The sequence below is a fragment of the Oreochromis niloticus genome, unplaced genomic scaffold, assembly GCF_001858045.2.
Source record: "Oreochromis niloticus isolate F11D_XX unplaced genomic scaffold, O_niloticus_UMD_NMBU tig00007418_pilon, whole genome shotgun sequence".
Taxonomy (NCBI): domain Eukaryota; kingdom Metazoa; phylum Chordata; class Actinopteri; order Cichliformes; family Cichlidae; genus Oreochromis; species Oreochromis niloticus.
In genome coordinates this window covers 9,130-27,984 of record NW_020328554.1, presented here as the reverse complement: position 1 = coordinate 27,984, position 18,855 = coordinate 9,130, and the positions used below count along the sequence as shown (strand labels likewise).

At 40.6% G+C, this 18,855-nt stretch overlaps 2 long non-coding RNA genes across 2 annotated transcripts; both read left to right on the top strand.

The window, feature by feature from the left end:
* The first annotated feature begins 8,590 nt into the window (after positions 1–8,590).
* LOC109201116 (uncharacterized) lies at positions 8,591–9,698 on the top strand. The gene is made up of 3 exons (XR_003218275.1): positions 8,591–8,731; positions 8,848–8,951; positions 9,056–9,698. It is a non-coding gene; the product is annotated as an uncharacterized LOC109201116 (long non-coding RNA).
* Positions 9,699–12,714: 3,016 nt separating this feature from the next.
* Positions 12,715–14,069, top strand: LOC109201117 (uncharacterized). The gene is made up of 3 exons (XR_002061113.1): positions 12,715–12,811; positions 13,551–13,579; positions 14,014–14,069. It is a non-coding gene; the product is annotated as an uncharacterized LOC109201117 (long non-coding RNA).
* The last annotated feature ends 4,786 nt before the right edge of the window (positions 14,070–18,855 follow it).

Below are 18,855 nucleotides of genomic sequence, written 5' to 3'. Positions count from 1 at the left end.
TAAACATGAGGTGGAGAAACTGGTGCGAAATAAAGACGCAGTGAGATTCATGCAGCCTCTGAGAGGAACCCCAGCCTATTGGGAGAAAACAACAAGAGATCTTTTTGCCATGATCAGACAGTTGGGAACTCCCACGTTCTTTTGCACATTTTCAGCTGCTGAAATGCGCTGGCCTGAAGTGATTGAGGCAATAACAAGGCAGCAAGGTGAACAAGTGAATTTTGAAGGTCTCGACTGGTCAGCAAAGTGTGACATCCTGAGAAGCAATCCTGTAACAACAATGCGCATGTTTGACAAGAGAGTTGAAGCATTATTAGAGATTTACTCTTATCTCCTGCAGAGCCACTTGGCAAAGTCATTGACTACTTTTACAGAGTCGAGTTTCAGCACAGAGGAAGCCCACACATACACTGTCTCCTGTGGGTAGAAGGTGCTCCTGTGTTTGAGGAGGATGATGATCAAACTGTTGTTGATTTATAAACAAATACATCACAGCTCAGCTGCCTGATCCACATAAACAACCTGAACTGTACAAGAAAGTAACAGAAGTGCAAAAACACAGTAAGAACCACACGAAGACGTGCTTTAGGAGTTTAAGCTCCGGGTGCCGTTTTGGTTTCCTAAACCACCCTGCAATGAGACAATGATCACAAGACCCAGTGAGGATGATGAACTGGAGGTAGAAACAGCAAAGAACAAGCTCAGACCACTGAACCAGCTGCTGAATGAACCTGAAACTCCTTCCATGAGTTTAGAGCAGCTCTTGGCAAGATGCAAGTTGACGCATGCAGAATATGAGCGATACCTGAATAAAATGAACACGAGGAGTACGATCATACTAAAGCGTGATCCAAAAGACTCTTGGATAAACGGCTAAATCCACATCTGCTTGAAGCCTGGAACAGTAATATCGACATAAGCTTTGTTCTAGATGCTTTCGGCACAGCAAATTATTTAATGAAATATATATCAAAAAAAGAGGGCGGGCTATCTGAGTACCTGAAAACTGTCATTGAGAACTCCCATAAGGACAGTGTAAATGAGTGCGATGAAATGAGAGCCGTCATGCAGGCATATTCAAAGAAGCGAGAGATCAGTGCACAGGAGTGTGTTGCTCGTGCATGTGGTCTTCACATGAAGCAATGTTCACGTGCTGTAATATTCATTCCAACTGATGATAATCCTGTGAAAATGAGTCGTCCCCTGTCAGTTCTGGACAACACAACACCTGAGTCTTCCAATGTTTGGATGACATCTTTGAATGACAAATACAAAGCCAGACCTGAAACACCAGAGTATGAGGAGATGTGCATGGCAGACTTTGCTGCTACTTGCAGGATTGTCTATGGCCAACAGACAAAAGGTAAAGATGTTTGCCCCTTCTCAATGAGATGGGATTTGTGCAAAGGCGCAAAAACGATAAGCCTGCTATCATCAGATTCACCGCTGCTCACAAGAAAAACATCCAGAGCAATATTACGGAAGACTGCTTAAACTGTACCTTCCTCATCGTTCAGACCACGAACTGAAAACGCCATCTTTGCCAACCTATCAGGCTTTCTATGGTGCTGGCTGTGTACAGCTACCAGGTACTGACCGTCTTGAATACGTGCAACACATTGTCAAAAGAAACAGAGAGAAATATGAGAAAAACAGTGAGGAGATCGAGAGCGCTGTTGAGGAATATGAGCAGAACAGAGGTGTGACTGATGAATGGTGTAATCTGGCACCTGAATCAGATCTCGTAAGGTTGCCACTTGTTGAACAAGAAAGAGAGCGAGATAATGAAAATGAACAGGAAGATGTGCCCGACTACAGCCGTCAGGCTGATGCTTCAACAGAAGTCAGAGCCATCAGGGAACCCCTGCTATTGATCCACATTGTTACGTCAGATGTTTCAGAATCTGAATAAGAAGCAAGCCTGCATATTTATGCAGTTAGAGACTGGTGCATTAAAAGAGTCTGTGCTCTAAATCCAGAGCAGTTTTTCTTTATATTAATGGTGGTGCTGGAACAGGAAAATCACATCTTATCAAATGCATCTACTCAGAAGCATCTAAGATACTGAGCAAAGTGCCCAGACATTCAGACGACGTTGATATATCAAAACCCACTGTCCTGTTAACTGCTTTCACTGGGACTGCAGCATTTAACATTTCTGGAACAACACTGCATTCTCTTCTCAAGCTCCCGAGAAGCTTAAAACCTCCCATTCAGGGACTTGGCAATCAGCTGGATGAAGTCAGATCAGAACTTTTGAATGCTGAAATAATCGTCATTGACGAAGTGTCTATGGTGTCAAGACATCTCTTTGCATATGTAGATGCAAGACTCAAACAGATCAAAGGGACTCGGAGACCCTTTGGAGGCATGTCAGTCATTGCTGTTGGAGACTTCTATCAGCTACCCCCAGTGCGACAGTCTAAACCTCTCTGTGTGCACGACCCGTCTGAGATTGACCTGTGGCGGGAGCATTTTCAGATGATCACTCTGACTGAGATTATGCGTCAGAAAGATGATGTTGTCTTTGCTGAGATGCTGAACAGAATTCGTGTGAAAGGAAAGTTGGATGAGCTTTGCGAAGCAGATAGAAATTTGTTGTCACAGGCCATAACTGAACCAGCCCATTGTCCGACTGATGCGTTGCACATTTTTGCAACTAATAAAGAAGTGGATGCACACAACTCTGCAACACTGGCTCTGCTCCATACTCATATCATTGACATCCATGCAGATGATTATAGAAAAGATCTAGAACTGGCAGAATGGCACTACAAGACAGACCATTCAAAGGAGGTAAAAATGAGTTACCAGACACACTGAAAGTTGCAGAAGGAGCTCGTGTCATGCTCACCAGAAACATTGACATACAAAATGGTTTGGTTAATAAGATAAGATAAGATAAGATAAGATAAGATAACTCTTTATTGTCATTGCACAGTCATACATAGTACACTAGTACAATGAAATTGGAAAACTGTCCTACGTCGGCAACAACCAACCATGTAACACAACACAACATGACACGATACGACACATCACAACGCAACACAAACAACACAACACAGTATAATAACTTAGTTAAAAAGAAGAAGAAGAAGAAGTGTATTTGTATTACTGTTATTATTGCACATTAATTATTATTGCACCTTGTTATAAATATAAATATTATTATTATTATTACTGTTTTTACCGTTGTTAACGGTAAGTCCAGGTAGGTAGCCAGTCAAGTTTAGCTATTTGCATTGACTAGGGCTATTGCCCTGTTGTAAAAGCTGTCCTTGAGTCTATTCGTTCGGGACCTCAGCAGCCTGAACCTCCTGCCAGACGGCAGCAGCTTAAACACCCGGTGTCCTGGGTGTGTGCAGTCCCGTAGGATGCTGCGTGCCCTCTTGAGACAGCGAGTGCTGTACAGGTCCTTCAGGGAGGGAAGAGGATGTCCAATGATTTTTTGGGCCATGTTGATGACCCTCTGGAGTGCCTTTCTGTGTGCTGCGGTGCAGCTGGAGAACCACACACTGATGCAATATGTCAGCACACTTTCAATGGAGCAGCGGTAGAAGACGGTCAGCAGCTCCTTCTTCAGGTCCATTTTTCTGAGGATTCTCAGAAAGTGGAGATGCTGTTGGGCCTTCTTTAAAACCGCAGAGGTGTTAGAGCTCCATTGGAGGTCTGTGTCTATGTGCACACCCAGAAACTTGAAACTGGAGACCCTTTCCACACACTCCCCGTTGATGCTGACAGGCTGCAGCTCAGACTTCCTCCTTCTGAAATCAACAACAAGTTCTTTTGTCTTGGTGGTATTGAGGTCCAGGTTGTTATCTACACACCAATCTGACAGCCTCTGAACTTCAGCTCTGTACGCCGTCTCATCTCCCCCAGAGATGAGCCCCACCACGGTGGTATCATCTGCAAACTTGATGACTGCGTTGTCTGGGTGGGTACTAACACAGTCATGTGTGTACAGAGTGTACAGTAGGGGACTCAGTACACAGCCTTGTGGGGAGCCGGTGTTAAGGCTGAGGGCTGAGGAAAGATGAGGCCCCACTCTAACTCTCTGTACACGGTCTGAGAGGAAGTCTCTGATCCAGCGGCAGGTGGTAGAAGGAAGTCCGATTTCCAGCAGTTTAACTATTAGTCTGTCCGGGAGTATCGTATTGAAAGCAGAGCTAAAGTCAACAAAGAGCAGCCTGGCATAACGGCCCTGCACTTCCAGGTGAGAGATGGTGGTGTGGAGCGTTGTAATAATGGCGTCTTCAGTTGATCTGTTAGCTCTGTATGCAAACTGGAGCGGGTCGAGTGTGGGTGGCAAGCAGGACATGATGTGACGTCGGACCAGTTTCTCAAAGCACTTCATTATAACAGGTGTTAGAGCAACTGGTCGGTAGTCGTTGAGGCTGCTAATGTTAGTACGCTTTGGCAGTGGGACAATTGTGGCTGACTTTAGGCACGGTGGGATGCAGGACTGGGACAGTGAAGTGTTGAAGATCTTAGTAAAGACCCCAGCCAGCTGGTCTGCACACTCTTTAAGGACCCTTGCGGTTACCCCATCTGGTCCGGCGGCCTTCCTGGGGTTCACTGCCCTCAGTGTGCGCCTCACCTCATATTCCTGCACTTTAGGCTTGGGCTGCTGCTGCTTTCTGATGTTTTGCTGCTGCTGCCTCTGGTCCCTTCGTCTCAAAGCGTGCGAAGAAGTGGTTCAGCTCCTCCGCAAGCGCCGCGTTACCCTCAGTCAACGTGGTATTGCAAGGTTTGTAGTTGGTTAAGTGCTGAACTCCCTGCCATACCTGTCGTGAGTTGTTATTGCTGAAGTGGTCTTCGATCCTTCTCTTGTACACTGCCTTGGCTTCTCTGATGCCTCTTTTCAGCTCAGATCTGGCTGCACTGTACTGCATACCATCACCGGATCTAAAAGCGGCGTCACGTTGCTTCAGCAGGACCTGGACCTCTTTAGTCATCCAGGGTTTCTGGTTGGAATACACCCGGAGACGTTTGTCCACAGTGACACTGTTGACACAGAAGTTAATATATGAGAGCACTGATGTTGTGTGCTCTTCAAGGTCCTGATGTTCAAACACACTCCAGTCCGTGTTTTCAAAACAGTCCTGCAGCTGATGTGATGCGCCTTCTGGCCAGGTTTTCACAATTTTTGTGACTGGGGGGGCTCTTCTCCTAACTGGAGTGTATGCAGGAATCAGCAGCATGGACATGTGGTCTGACAAACCTAGATGTGGAAGAGGGGTTGCTCTGTAGCCTTTTTGGATGTTGCTGTAGGCTTTATCCAATGTGTTTTTCCCCCTCGTTGCACATTTAATATGCTGTTCAAATCTGGGGAATACTGACCTTAAGTCAGCATGGTTGAAGTCCCCCGCTATAATGTGCACTGCGTTTGGGTGGGAATTCTGCTGATTGCTTATTGTCTTGTGCAGCTCCTCCATGGCCGAGTTAGCGTTAGCATCGGGTGGTACATACACGGCCGTTACCATGACAACAGTAAACTCGCGAGGTAGGTAGACGGGTCTGCACTTCACAGTCAAATATTCCAAATCCGGGGAACAGTGGCTGTCTACAGTCTTTGTGTTGTTGCACCAGCTGTCATTGGTGTAGATGCATAAACCCCCTCCTTTGTTCTTACCGGAGTGGCCGTTCCTGTCGTGACGGTGGACCGTGCAGCCTGCTAGCTCAATAGCCGAGTCCGGAATTGATGGCTGCAGCCAAGTCTCTGTGAGTAATATTATGCTACTGTCCCGTACACACTTGTTGACTGCAATCTGTAATCTCAGTTCGTCGATTTTGTTGGTTATGGACCTGACGTTGGAGAGGAAAATACTCGGAAGCGGTGGCTTAAATGGCTGTTTCTTTAGCCGTGCTAGTGGGCCCGCCCTGCAGCCACGCTTTTGCCTCCTTTGTTTACGTTTCCTCTTTGTCTTGCCGCTGGGAAGAACCAACCACGGAGACCCTGGAGCTCTCATTATGTCCTCCGGAATGCTGTGAAAGTTGTGGTAGTCCGATGTAATGCTACTTGCACAGCGTAATCCCAAGCTCAGAAGGTCCTGACGACTGTAGGTGGACTCTACTCGATGTATAATAATAAAAAACACACTCATCCAAACAGATACACGTAGAAAAAGTAAAAAACAAAACACCGAACGTGAGGAGCAGTGAGCCGCTGCGTCTGTGCGCGCCGCTTTTGGAAAATTACTTCGAGTAATTTACTCTGAAAATGACCAACATATCATCAAGCTTGGACTTAAAATGGATAATGAGACATCTGGAAAGAATAACCGCACACCAGCAGACGACATGGTGTACATTGAGAGAGCAGAGGAGAATCTAAAGCAGAAAGGAGTGGTACGAAGACAGTTCCCAGTGAAGCTGGCCTTTGCATGTACAATACATAAGGTACAGGGTATGACAACCACATCAGCTGTTGTCTCTCTTAAGAGCATTTTTGAGCCCGGCATGGCCTACGTAGCTGTCAGTAGAGTGACGTCTCTCAGTGGACTGTATCTTCTTGATATGGAGGAGAAAAAAATATTCACTAACCCAGAAATCACTGCAGCGCTTGAGAACATGAGACAAGCCAACCTTGATGACATGATGCCTCTTCTACACGTGAGGCAAACACTGAGCAGGTCAGACGTTTTCACCATTGTTCATCATAATACAGAGGGACTGCCAGCTCACATTAATGACATCAAGAGTCACCATGAATTGTGTCTAGCAGATGTTTTGTGCCTAACAGAAACACACCTGCGGGGCTCCTTTGTCGCAGAGAGTCTCCACTTGGAAAATTATAATTTGTTTAAACGCAACAGACACCTGTCCTACACAAACTTTCCCCAGATGGCAAACAGAAGTGGTGGTGGAGTTGCTGTTTATGTGAAAAGTAACATTCAAGTGCATGAAAAACAGTACATCCATAATGTAACTGACCTTGAATTTCTGGCTTTAAAGGTTGAAGCACCAGTCAGTGCTCTGATTGCAGTTGTGTATAGACCTCCAGACTACACTCTGAGGCCATTCCTGAAAAACCTGGTAAGCCTATTAGACTCATTAGAGATCATGGACTGTCATCCCATCATAGTGTGTGGTGATTTTAATGAGAATGTTTTATCCAGTGCAAATAAACCAATCCTGAAGCTGTTTGAGTCTAGGGGATACGCACAGGTCATCACTGCCCCTACCACAGAGAAGAACACACTGCTTGACCTAATTTTCATTTCTCAGCCAGAGCGATGTCTCCATTCTGGAGTCATGAAGACCTACCATAGTTACCATGACCCTGTATACTGTGTATTGTCCTGTGATGATTCATGATCTAGATCTTTGACTACAGTAAGTAATTTCTATATTTTTGAATGACTTAAGAAAGTAGAGTGATATTTAAAAGTTGACTTAAGAAAAAACGCCCTGCATTGCAGTATAATGTTTGAATTTTTTACATAAAATACAATTAAATGAATTAAGTAATGATATCAGTAAAAGATGACAATTTTATTTATCACAGAAAATCTAAAAATCAGTAATCTATGAATGTCAGAAAAATCAAATATACCAGTTTAAAACGAACAGTGTAGGCATATCCTCTCTTCAGCCAGGCTTCAAAATCCTGCCAGGCTGCCCCAGTCTCACTGTGGCTGGGAGGGAGGGAGGGTGGACCAGAGGATTGCCTACACAACACATAAATGTTCAACAGCTTCTTCATTGTTTCTGAGAGAACAACACAGACTAACGGTTGCTTTTTTTAAAAAAGAAAAAAAAGAAAAAGAAAAACCTAATTACAGCAATAATGACAGTTAAGCCAGTTTATCTGTGCCTCTATTTTGAAATACTATTTACAAAAATGTTATTGATTTTGCTTTGTTATAATCTTTAAACTTTTTCAAAAGTATATGATTATATTTTTGGACAAATCTTTCGATGAAACATACATTTTTATGAGCTTTTATCATGTTTCAGCCAGTGCATTTATCAGGGTGGGTCTGGGTCTGGGATGATAAATGCACTGGCTGATAACTGCACATTTCTGTCCAGAAATGTTTCAGCAGTGTCACATATGTACTACATATGTTACACTTGCTTTTTGTTACCAGCTGATACCCTACATTTGTATAGACATTGGATGGTGTGAGGCTGGGGAGTTGAGTGGAGTGGGTAGGTGGGAGTTGAATGGGGGGGTGCAGTGGGAGGTTGTTAGGTTTCTTTTTTTTTTTTTTTTTTTTTTTGTTAAGAGAGACACAGTCCTCCTGTGTCTTCTCCAAGCTTCACATGTAAAATCCAACAGTGTGAAGCACATAGCAGCCAGAAACTGTAATGCCACAGATCAGAGAGGCTTCATCATCACCATCTTCATCGCCGTACAATCCGAGCGTGAGACTTCACATCTGGAGCACAGGAGAGATTCTGTGATAAGTCTTCCTTCTAGCTTGTCCCACAAGCAGTCGGTGAGATTTACTCACAACAAAAAGGGTTAATGACATTATTTTCATGAAAACATGTATTAATTATTTGTAAAGCATTTAAATTGTGTTTTCACTTGACCTTAGGAGTGTTATTTTGAGTGTATATTAACGTCTGTACTCAGGTGTTTCCCTCTGTGATCCATCCCCTTCAGAGCTGAGACACTCAGGACTGAACAGACTGCACAGCTTCTGTGACTGAGCCTCCAAAACACCTTTGAAACCACACATGATAGAAGGGCTTTATATTTGCAGCAGCACTACTAAAGGTATTCAGTTTATTACAGGATGTGTTTGTTTCTTAGGACCAGCTCTAAGTGCACACTACCTAACATATACACCTTTCTGTTCCTTACAAACCAACTACTCTGGATCATATGGCCAGTCGGCAGGAATGTTGCTGCAGGAAAACATCCCTGGAGATCACCATCATTGTCAGACTGACTGTGCCTCCTCTGTGCAGTGTCAAGATCCTCCCTAAATGAGTGTGTAAGTTAACATTTTCATTATTTTATTCCTTTTGACAAGACAAGTATCACTGATATTTACATTTACAACTACATATGTTCCTGTTTTCTGCTCTTCTTTTAAAGTCCTCAGCTATCCTGCTTCTGTGCTGCTTGCCACACATCAAACACTGGCCGGATGACAGGGAGGATCCACTCTGAAGTCACTGGACATGATGAGGATCATATGGGACTTTATAGTTTCACAGAAACGTTGTGCTCTTTGATTACAGGTTTTAAATGGACATAATGACTGCGTCTCTCTGATCAACAGGCTGAAGGATTCTTTTCATTGTTAATGCTCTGTACAATGTATGCTTATTTAATATTTCATCACAGAGCAAACCTTAATTTATTTATTTAACATATTTTTATTTTGTTTTAATGTTGAATTAACTGTGGCGATTGTTTTAAGTGGACACTTGGGATGTCATATGACCAGAAATGTGGTAACTGAAATTCTACATTATGTAAAAAAAATCTGCTAAGAACGAAACACACACAAAAAACCCCAAGAGAACTCAAATTCATTCCATGTAATCCAATCTAAAACATTTTAAACTGCTGAAAAGCAACACAAACAGTGTTAAAAAACAGTGTTAACAGAATGATTATGATGAGTTTGTACCAAAGTTTCAGGTCACATGGCACACCTAGTGTGTAGTGTGGGGTATCAGCTGGTAAGTATAGGTTTTTTCATATTTGTGTCCTTAGAGTTCAGATAGATAAAGCCTTGTGTATAATAATTAGTCATAAACACAACTCATAGTCAGGGATTAACTAAATTTTGGACTTAGTGTCTGAGCCCAGGTTAAAACACTGTGTTAAAAAGCATTTAGTGGCATGGCTGAACAATGCTGTAAACTAATGATGCTTATTTATCCATGTTCACAAAAAGGACTAATGTGTTTATTTAATTATTTACATGTGTTAAACTGTGTCACCACCTTAGGCTTTCATTTGAGTTTACTCAAAAATCTCTATACAGTTCTCTTTTACCACTGTGTGGACACTGTTTACATTAAAACATAAAAAAGAATGAGTAATAAAAAGATGTGTAGACAGATCAGTGGATTAAGTAGACCGATAGAAACAGCTGTTCAGCCATGTTCTAAGAAACCAACACAATTTAAAGGTTCAGGATTGTGGTTTTAAAAGTTGAATTTTCATGTATTTCATATGTTGCTTATTATTTTTATTTAGTTATTTAATTTAGTTATTTTTATTTACTCTCCTGTGAAGTGTTTAACAAAAAAAAGCTACTTTAATTTGAATTTTATTTGTTTATTATTTTGTAATTTGTTCTTTAAGAATGGAGTCTTTTCCAGAAACTAAAGTTGAACAGACACATGACAGGATCAGATTATTAACACCTTAAAACATTGCAAACGTCTCTTTTTAAAATGATTTTTATTCTATTTTGCAAAAAAAAATTTGTTGAATTAATTTAAGTCCTTTTTAGAAAGAAGCTGTAAAATATTACTTAAGATTTTTATGTTATTTTCTATGACATACAAAACAAATTGATGTATGTAATATCATTAAACACGTCATACACATGTGTATATGTCTGAAAAACATTATGCTGTATATTAAAGCTTGTATTTTCTCCAGAATGTTTGTTCATCTTTTCAGTTCAATTCAACACATTTGTTTTTACATTTACTTTTTATTTTATTTTTTTACGAATTAGAGATTTATAATACATAATTCCAGTCTTTAAGTGATTAGAAGAATATGAACTTTTGATATTCATTCAGAGGTTTTCTGACTAAATTTTCTTTTGTCATTACTCATCTTTTTCTAATTTACATTTTAAACATGTTCAGCTATTTTTCAACTTCTTCTCTGTGAACGTCAGCTTTTAGCACTTTTGTTTTCAGGTTAAAAATTCAGTTTTTTTCATCTCATTCAAAATTTTTAACTTAAATTCAGCAATTAATTCATTTCAGCGCATACATTCAGATTCAAGCATTCACACTGCAGTTTCTTCAGAAAATGCACTTTCTAGTTATTATTAGTGTGAATGCTTGTAAAAGCATTCACAGTATTGTTCTTCTAATCTTTATTATTATTATTAGTGTGAATGCTTGTAAAAGCATTCACAGTATTGTTCTTCTAATCTTTATTATTCTATTTTATTCTTCCGTATGTTTTTTGTACTCTATCTCCTTCAAAACCGTTTAACTTAGAAAAACCATTCAAACACCGTTAGATTCCTCTTCTTTTGGACATGACTGCTTCTATTTTTCTCATTTCTAACATTTATATTTTTAATTTTATTCAACTTTTTTCAACAAAAATTTCCCATGTATTTCAATGGGGACACCCTTCAAATTCTCCTTCAAATTACTCCTCTTTAAACTGTATCTAATTTTACATACATTGACGTAGAACCACCATTCAAACTTTAAAACGAAGACAAGACATTCAACTATTCAACTTGTATTTATCTTTTCAATATCTATTATACTTTTTCTTCAGTTCCAGTTTAAGTTTCATGATGTTTTTTCACCCGTTTCAGAGTTTATAATGGGTGTGTATGGGACGGAATGTTGGGGCTAGAGTGAGACAGCTCAACTGCTAGAGTGAGAGGAGCAAAAAAATTAATCTTAAAATATTTTTTAAAACTGCTGCTGTGTCCGCAGCGTTTGCTCTACAAGTATGATTTTACCCTCAAAACGTAGCCATCGCTGTCCTCTTTCATCCAATGTGTTTACTATTGTACTAGGTGTTATGGTTCTTTCAGAAATGTCACCAATGCACAGCCTCCTCCCTCCAACTCTTCCATAGACTCTAATGTTAAAATGGCTCAGAAGGTTCGTTTGAAAATCAGAAGAGCATGGTGTCTTTCCACTGTCACCACGTCCATATAATAAACTCCACAAGCATGAAAATTGAGAATTCAGTAGACTGGACCTTGCTGCCGCTCACGGTGAAAGAATTTTGTCAGTGCGACTTGTACTTTTTATTTGGGAAGGATTTGTTTCGGCCTGACTTTTCTGTTCATTTTAAGCAGCAAAAGTGAGGTGCATGTCTGTGTGTGTGTATGGAGCCATTGGGTGCAGTCACTATAGCAACCAGGCTCACACCTGCCTGCTTAACGAGCTCTGTCTCACTCTGCCAAGGTTAATTGTAAAAATGTCTGTTGATTCATCTTAAAAATTTCTGTTACAACAAAGCGGTTGGAGTTAGATTAAGTCAACAGGTTCAACAAGTCAGATTTGACAGGGTTTTGCCACAGATTAAAAGTATGTCAGCAGTTAGTATAAGCCGACTGAATAGAGCATTCTCCTTGGCCTTTTAAATTCAAGCTTATTGTGTATTGGTGGACTTGTCTTCTGCACACAGGTTTTTCAGATCTGGGCAGTTGGAGTCAGTTGATGACTTTTAAATACTCCTTTCTGTCTGGATAATTAAAGCTCACAGCATCTACCTGTCTGTAGTGGATTTTCCCACATTTTAAATGATGTAATCTCATTTAATGTCTCTGTTTTTAGTCTGTATAGTTTTTCTCCCTACGAATACACTCAAAGTAGTCTTAAAATAAAACCCACAAAACAATTCAAGATGAAATACTTTTTATTTTCTCGTTTAATGCCCGTTGCCCTCTTTCTCTGTATGTCACTCATTTGCTAATACTCAGGCAAAAAGTACCAATTTGTATGCTGATGTGTCTTGTGTATTTTTTTTTACCTCTGTCTCTCTATGACAGAGAAATGTATATGCTCAATATTGTTGTTCAAACTGATGCTCAAATTACCAAGCACTACCTGAACGCCTCATCGGTCTTTAACGAATCACTGCACCAACTGTCGTCATTCCGCTTTGCTCTCTGCTGTGGTAAGTACAATACGGTACTGCACTGTTTTATTTTTATGATGGTAAAAATACATGTTTGACATTTAAACTCACATATCAAGTCTTTTTAAAGTTCAATAGAGTTCAAAGAATAAAGAAAGCAAAAAAAGAATAACCTTCGCTATCATTTATATCGGTTTATGACGTTTTGCTGTTAGCAGCAGTGCTAATGCTAGCTTCAATGCTAATGCTAGCAACAATGCTAACGCTAGCGATAGTGCTAACACTAGCCTTAGCAGTTGTTAACTGACAAAAAGAATATTCCTGTGATATTTATTGGTGATCAGTGAGACAAAAGTAACGAATGAGCTTTATTATTACCATTGTGGCTCAGTTTTAACAGTAAGAGTACTAGCACTACCAGCAGTTCTAACACTAGCTGCAATGCTGACGCTAGCTGCAATGCTAACGCTAGCTGCAATGCTAACGCTAGCTGCAGTGCTAACACTAACTGAAGTGTTTATGCTAGCAGGAATGCTAGCGCTAGCAGCAATGCTAATGCTAGTAACAGTCTAACAGTAGCCTTACATAAGTGGAAATACTTCAGTTAATTAGTTTGAATTACAAAATGGTTGCTGTGTCAGCTGGTGTGCTATATTACTCTATAATTACCCTGCTGACTATAAGTTCAGTATATCATGTCGTGTGGGCTTTGTATTTCTGTAAGTCTGATAACACTGTACAGACAACTAACATATTATTTCTCGTCTTACACTTTCAGGAACTTGACTGACATCTGTGCTTTGCCTGGTAGGTGTGCACATACTGTAAGAGAAGTATACCAAAATAAAAAAATAATCTGACTTATATAAGCTGTAAAGTGATGGGTTCAATCTTTCATTCAAACTAGACCTTTTAAACACAATTTTATAATAAATACACATAAGTGCAGCTTAACAATTGGGCTAAAATATTTTTTTCGTACATTTTTGTAGTCACACTACATGTGATTAGTTAATGATTCACTCAATCATATTTGTATTAAAAATATTATTGCTGAATTTAAATAAATATTTCTTATTTTAAAAAGTGCCCAATTATGCAACTTTTTGCACATGGCAGCCAACAACAGTTTAGCTTCAATATTTGTTTTGTCCTTTTTCAGTAGTCACAATTAGTTCATACAATTACCATGTGATATAATTTTAATAAAATTATTATTTTTTCTTCTTTTTTGTTCACAGTGTGCAGAAGAACAAGGACCAGATCTCCAGTCTTCTCTGTCACATCCCAACCCACATCCCTCTATCCTCTGTCCTGCTCCACCTGTTGTCTCTGCCTTCTTTCCATCTGTATTTCACCCTGTGGTTTGTGAGAAATTTTGCCAAACCAAGAATCTTATTGCGGTTTGATTTCAAAGCCGTGTCTCTCCTGCTCTGTCTGTTCTCTCTGCTAAATTTTCTCTCTACCTGTTTTTCACTCTTTGGCTTGCTGCTGAGAAATGCACAAGCCAATAAAGCAATAAAGAGTGCATATTTTGCCTCAACCTTTGAACAAACTGAACAAACAAAGAAAACTCTACGGTTTGATTTCAAAACCGTGTCTTTCCTGCTCTCTCTGTTCTCTCTGCTAAATTTCTCTCTACCTGTTTTTCACTCTTTGGCTTGCTGCTGAGAAATGCACAAGCCAATAAAGCAATAAAGAGTGCATATTTTGCCTCAACCTTTGAACAAACTGAACAAAGAAAACTCTGCGGTTTGATTTCCAAGCCGTGTCTCTCCTGCTCTGCCTGTTCTCTCTGCTAAATTTTCTCTCTACCTGTTTTTCACTCTTGGCTTGCTGCTGAAAAATGCCAAGCCATTAAAGCAATAAAGAGTGCATATTGCCTCTACCTGAGAACAAACTGAACAAATAAAGAAAACTCTAATTCACGGTTTGATTGTCATTTCCCAGCCGCGTCTCTCCTGCTCTGTCTATTCTCTCTTCTAAATTTTCTCTCTACCTGTTTTTCATTCTGGGCTTGCTGCTAAGTTGTGCCAAGCCAATAAAGAGAGTACATAATATTCTCTCGACTGACAAACTGTCAAACAACAAAGACATTGTTTCTGAGAAATAAAAGCTGAAATATAAAGACAAAGAAACATCTCCTGCTGTGTGCCACTCTTGTTTTTTGAATACATTTTCTAAAGACTAACAGAAACACTTAAAGGTGTGTAAAATGCCAAAAAGCAGAAAAGTCACAAGCTGCAAAACAACGCTGGAAGAAGTTCCATGAGTTTCACAAAGTACCAACATGTTAACAACTGAGTGTGATTTTCCTCAGAGCTCTGCAGAAGACCGTGTGTCTGGAAAGACCAATGCTGATGGTGTCAAACAGGCAGGTCGACATGTTCCTGCACATGTACAACAGGTATCCTATGCAGATGCTGTAAAGACTGGATTGCAGCATGCATTTAATGAACATCAGGTAAACCATAGAGACCAACCTGAGGTGTCAAGTGCCCACAGGTGGGTTATGCTGATATTGTGAAAGAGGCCATCACAGTGATGTGGCAGGGCCATCTCATGCAGAAAGAGTGAACCTTGAAAACCAGCCCTCTGTAACACATGTCTGTGCATCTCACAGCCAGGCACATCCTAAATATGGAGACTCCAGAAACAGTCAGTGCACATGTAACTCACTCACATTTCTTGCTTTCCTTCATGAGAATGAAACATGTCTACAGTTGACCTTAATCTGGTCTTGGATAAAGGTGATGTGATGTACAAAGAGGCCAAGAAAAGATTCCCCAAGAGTATTCATTTGGCAACCGATGAGCTGCCAGACAAAGTTGATGCTCACAGGTCTATGTATCATGTCGACATGACACAGCCTTCCCGGTATGGGACATTTGAAGAACCTCCAGAGGAAGCAGTAGATACCTTTCTCAGCTTAGAAGCAGGACTGAGCTGCCTGTTGTCAGATGTGCAGTATGCCTTACTGATTATGAGTGGATTGTGTATCGCAGTGTTCAGATCCACATCAGGAAAATATGGGTTCTTTGACCCACACCCCAGAACACCCAGTGGTCTTCCTCTAGCACTATGGTCACGTAATCGTGGTACAGCTGTGATGCTGAAATTCACACTCCTCAGTGACATGATTAAGAGGCTCCAAGATTCTTATGAAGAGATGGAGATATCACCCTCTTGTACCTATGAGCTGAAGCTGTGCAGTTTTACAGTATGAGCACAATCAACCTGAGTGATACTATCACAGACACAGTCTGCAGACCAACAGCTGCCACTGCTGTGGCACCTACTCACTCTGATACAACTGTTGATGAAGCAAACCCCTTTACTCCAAGGAGAAACACAACCACTGATCTGACTGAGAACATCTTTTGTCAAATGTCCATTTGTACACCACTGGTGAAACAAAAGAAGTCCACATGACTCAGTTCACATCACATGAAGATCAGAATGAACCTCCTAATATACCAACTGAAGAACTATGCAGTGAATTAAGTTTCCTTCCATCAAGGGATGGTTTTTCATGTCAATCAAATGCTGCAATAAAAAATGTTGCTGCCTGTGACCTTTCTGATATAGTTTTACAAAAACTGAAAAAAGTTAATAAACAACAAAGGCACAAATGAAAGAAGATTAATGGCATCAGAGAAACCCAGAATCAGAGAAAAGAAAACCAAAAAGGAAAGAACGACAAAAGTATGCTTCAAATAAAGAGTACAAAGAAAAGAAAAAATCTTGCACAAGCGAGGTATATAAAAACAATCCTGAAGTTAGACAGAAAAAACAACAGTATATTAAAAGACGTTACTGTGAGAATGCTGAATTCAGAAATAACAACAACAGTATGTTAAAGACGTTACTGTGAGAATGCTAAAGTTAGACAAAATCAAAAACAATATATTAAAAGACGTTACTATGAGAATACTGATTTCAGAGAGGAGAAAAAAAGCTACATCACTAAAGGTATCGAGAAAACTTAGAATTCAGAGAGAGACAGAGATGTCGAGTTACTCAGCGGTATGCAAATGACAACACCTTCAGAGTAAGACACAGACAACTGATGAAACAACTAATGCGAGACAGGTATCAAAGTAATCTTGCATTTAAGATTATGCACAACATGAGATGTGCCATGAAAATAAAAAGGAAATACAGATGGGTGAACAGACAAACCCAAGAGAGTGACAACAGTGTGATCAACGAGGCCATATCGGTGTTCAAATCACAAATCAAAGTTGGACCATCATACCCATGTACTGTATGTTTCAAGGCTTCATTTCCAAACCAAGTACGACCCTGCAGAAGGTCAAATTATGTCAAAAACCCACATGTGGTTGCAACATGTTTGACAGGAAAGTTTGTTCATGTTTGTGATGAAAACTGCAGAAATGAGCAGTGCAATGTGCCTGATGAGAGAAAGAGAGAGTGGATTTGTCACACCTGCCACAATCATCTTAAAAATGGATCCATGCCAGCACTTGCTGTTGCCAATAAACTGGATCTTGCTGATATTCCACCTGAATTGTCAGATCTCAACATACTGGAGAGACATCTCGTAGCCAAGTGCATACCATTTGCCAAGATTATTCCTCTTCCCAAAGGCAGACAAAGAGCAATTAGAGGAAATGTGGTCTGTGTCCCATCAGAGGTACAGGAAACTGTTGAAGCATTGCCTCGATTGAGAATTAATTCTCAGGTGATGAGAGTAAAACTGAAGAGACGCTTGTCTTACAAAGGTCATCAGCTGTTTCAGACTGTAAGCTGGTCTAAACTTGTGCAAGCACTGCATAAACTCAAGCAGATTCATCCACAGTATAAGGATGTGAGCATCAGAGATGATGCTGAGCTGTGTGATCCAACACTTCCTGATGAAGATGAGGAGGATGATGATGAAAACATGAATGAGGACGATTATGATGAGGCTGATTTAATGGAAATTGACAGCTGTGAGAAAAATGCACTGAGTGAAGCACAAAATAAAAATGAACAGGATATTGACATGTTACCCTGTGATGGTGAACAACCACATGAGCAGATGAGAGATGATTCAGAGCAAGCAGATGGACTGACTAATGGTGGTTTTGCACTCGAGTCCTGTTTGCAGCCCCCTGATGTGGCTGAGGAAATATTATGTTTCAGTGAAGGAATCTACTCTGTTGCTCCTGCAGAGAGAAACAATCCAATAAGTTTTTTCAAAACACCTAAACTGGAGGCCATGGCCTTCCCTGTGCAGTTTCCTACAGGCCAAAACACACTGGATGAAAGAAGGCTGATCAAAGTATCCCCCAGTGGGTATTTCAAATCAAGACTTTTCTGCATTGATGATCGTTTTGCCAAAGACACAAACTATTTGTTCTTTGCACAGTTTGTGACTGAAATACACTTGGCTACTTCCAGCATGACAATCCAGTTAAGGAAGGCAAAGCCTTTGACCAGAGATGGGAGAAAAATAACCTCAGGCATGTTACAAGATAAGCATGAGGTTGAGAAACTGGTGCGAAATAAAGATGCAGTGAGATTCATGCAGCCTCTGAGAGGAACCCCAGCCTATTGGGAGAAAACAACAAGAGATCTTTTTGCCATGATCAGACAGTTGGGAACTCCCACGTTCTTTTGCACATTTCAGCTGCTGAAATGCGCTGGCCTGAAGTGATTGAAGCAATAACAAGGCAGCAAGGTGAACAAGTCAATTTTGAAGGACTCGACTGGTCAGCAAAGTGTGACATCCTGAGAAGCAATCCTGTCACAACAATGCGCATGTTTGACAAGAGAGTTGAAGCATTATTCAGAGATTTACTCTTATCTCCTGCAGAGCCACTTGGCAAAGTCATTGACTACTTTTACAGAGTTGAGTTTCAGCACAGAGGAAGCCCACACATACACTGTCTCCTGTGGGTAGAAGGTGCTCCTGTGTTTGAGGAGGATGATGAGCAAACTGTTGTTGATTTTATAAACAAATACATCACAGCTCAGCTGCCTGATCCACATAAACAACCTGAACTGTACAAGAAAGTAACAGAAGTGCAAAAACACAGTAAGAACCACACAAAGACGTGCTTTAGGAGTTTAAGCTC